Source organism: Galeopterus variegatus, unplaced genomic scaffold, assembly GCF_000696425.1.
Source record: "Galeopterus variegatus unplaced genomic scaffold, G_variegatus-3.0.2 Scaffold895, whole genome shotgun sequence".
Taxonomy (NCBI): Eukaryota; Metazoa; Chordata; class Mammalia; order Dermoptera; family Cynocephalidae; genus Galeopterus; species Galeopterus variegatus.
The window spans coordinates 470,381-473,509 of record NW_007727006.1 but is presented as its reverse complement, the minus strand read 5'-3'; positions in this window follow the sequence as shown (position 1 = coordinate 473,509).

Sequence of the window (3,129 nt, the reverse complement as noted above, 5' to 3'; positions counted from 1 at the left end):
TCCGTTGCCAGACACGAAAAAAGACAAAAAAAAAAAAAAAAGTTGTTTGGGATTAGAGCAAAAAGCACCCACACTTCGGCTTCAGTAGGTCTGAGCTCTGTGAACCAAGACCCCGGCTGGTGGCTACACTAACCCCCAGCAGGGCAGGCTGGGGATCTGGGCGGGGGCTGGTGCAGCAGGCACTGTAAAGATGACTCGTTATCAACCTACCAGCTTGTCTTGAGGCAAGAGTTGCAGAGGATGGTAGCGATTGGGATGGAGTGAGAGAGGCAGGTATGAGAGAGGGAGGCAGAGGAGATGATCTGGGTCTTTGCCTGAGAGCCAGGATGCTGTGTCTGCCACGGCTGCTCATTCGGAGGAAACTGAGACCCCAAGAGGGGAGCACACCCACCAAACCTCAGACCTCTTGTGCCTATCTCTCAGAGCTTCTTCCCAGTTTTCTAGTGCCTTCCCAGGCCTTCCCTTCTTTGCTCAGGGCTCCACAAAGTTTAAAACCAGGACAATCAGGACATCCCTGAGATCCCTCCCCTGGAGATGCTCAGAGGACACTGCTTGGCCAATGCGGAAGGCTGTTTAGGGAACTTCAAGGGTCAGATGCGGGGAGGAAGGGAGGCCTGGAAGAATTTTAAGATCAGTTCAATGTCAGATTCTAGAAATCTATACCCAGGGTCATCCTCAGTTCACTGCATGTTGAGCATGTGCTCTGTGCTGGACACTGCGCTGGTGTTGAGAAAGGACATAAAAGTGAGCAAGGCACATCAATCAAACCGTAAGTTTGGTTTGTTTGCCTTTGAGAAACAAAAGACAAAGGTTAATGAAATCATTACCTACCCAGTCACCTGAGCAGGAAACTCTGGCCTCATCTTTAACACTTCCTTTCCCATTCAGGCACCAAGTTCTGACAACTCTAAAATGTCACCTCATCCCCACAACCACTACCACTGCCTTAACCTGGGCCACCACTAAGCCTGGCCCCAGCTGACCTCTCCACCTCTTGTTTTGCCACTACCTCCCCAGCCACCAGAGTGTGCCACCACTCGAGTGGTTTTTTTGTTTTGTTTTGTTTTGCTTGTGACTGGTAAGGGGATCGCAACCCTTGGTGTGGTGTCGCCCGCACCGCGCTCAGCCAGCGAGCACACCGGCCATCCCTATGTAGGATCCGAACCCACGGCGGGAGCGACGCTGCACGCCCAGCGCTGCACTCTCCCGAGTGCGCCACGGGGCCGGCCCCATAGAGTGGTTTTTATAAATAATGTTGACTGTATCCTTCCCCTGCCTGAAAACTTCTGCCAGCTCCCAGTTTTCTGCAGCTAGGATTCTCAGGCTATCACCCAGGACTCTCCCAGGCTGGCCCCAGTCCACCCTCCCTGGCTCCTGTCCCTCCCCACTCATTCTCTGGACTCCACCCATGATGGGCATCTCCCCAAACACGACCTGTCTGGTTAATCCCATTGTCTTTGTGTTGCTTCTTCTGCCTGGTGCGCCCTTCCCNCGCTCAGCCAGCGAGCACACCGGCCATCCCTATGTAGGATCCGAACCCACGGCGGGAGCGACGCTGCACTCCCAGCGCTGCACTCTCCCGAGTGCGCCACGGGGCCGGCCCCATAGAGTGGTTTTTATAAATAATGTTGACTGTATCCTTCCCCTGCCTGAAAACTTCTGCCAGCTCCCAGTTTTCTGCAGCTAGGATTCTCAGGCTATCACCCAGGACTCTCCCAGGCTGGCCCCAGTCCACCCTCCCTGGCTCCTGTCCCTCCCCACTCATTCTCTGGACTCCACCCATGATGGGCATCTCCCCAAACACGACCTGTCTGGTTAATCCCATTGTCTTTGTGTTGCTTCTTCTGCCTGGTGCGCCCTTCCCCTGGCTCTGCCTGTCAAATGCTACTCATCCTCTGGGGCCCGGCTCACAGTCATTCCCTCCGTGAGACCTGCATGTTTGCAACCATGTGGAGGCCCCCAACATGCCCTGACTTGTGCATGTGTCCATTTTCTCCCTCTGTGAAATGAGTTCCTTGTGGGCCGGGACAGTGACTTACTCATTTTTGTGTCCTTTCTCAACACCAGTGCAGTGTCCAGCATAGAGCACGTTCTCAACATGTACTGAACTGAAGATGAGTCTGGGTGTAGATTTATAGAATCTCACGTTGAACTGATCTCAGAAGCCTTCCAGGCATCCCTCCCTGTATCTGACACTTGAAGTTCCCTGACCATCCTTCCCCGTTGGCCAAGCAGCGCCCTCTGAGCACCTCTAGGGGAGAGATTGCAGAGCTGCCCTGAGTGTTAGGCATGTCTCTCATGTGGCTCCAACTTCTGGGTTCCTACAACTTTCAGTCACTGGCCCTTGTCTTCACCCACTGGGGCCATAGAGAATAGATCCAGTCTCTCTTCCCCATGACAACCCTTCCAACACCTGAACATAGCCATCTTGTTCCTCTGCGTTTTCTCATATCCAGGCTAAACCTCCTTGGTTTCTTCAAGCACTCCTTGAGGACATGGTTTAGCGTCCCTCTCACTGTCTTGGTCACCTTTCTTTGAACGTGTTTCAGGTTGTCACTGTGTCTGTTAAGAATTAGAGCTCTGAATAAGGTGAGAGACGTCAGATGTGGTCTGAGTAGCACCAAGTACAGTGGGGCTGGAACCTCTCAGATCTGGGGCATTCATTTCTAGACTATTCTGTCATCCAGCCCTGAAAACCACCTGACTTCTGAGGTCTCCAAGCTCCCATTCCTTGGAAACTCACATGAAGGTCTGTTATGATTGCAGGGGGCTCAGACAATCAAGCTCCTTCGGCCTGTGGTGGATGCCACCCTGCATCCTCCTCAGGGAGCTGGTCCAATAAGGAGCAAGAAAATCGGGCATGGTATATGTCAGTGCTTGGAAATGGGATTCCCCAGAGCACATAGGTCTGGCTTTGGGAAATATTTACTCTCAGGTAATTCTGAACACAGCAGTTCTGTCTGGGAAGCAGTCCAGATGCCACAAAAAGTGATGTCTCTGTATAACTGTCAGGAGACCCCAGATCTGCCACAGAATTGATGTATGGCCTTGGGACAGCCTCTTCACCAGTTTCCTTTCTGTTGCTTATAATAAAATACCCAGAACTGGGCAATTTATAAGAAAACAAAA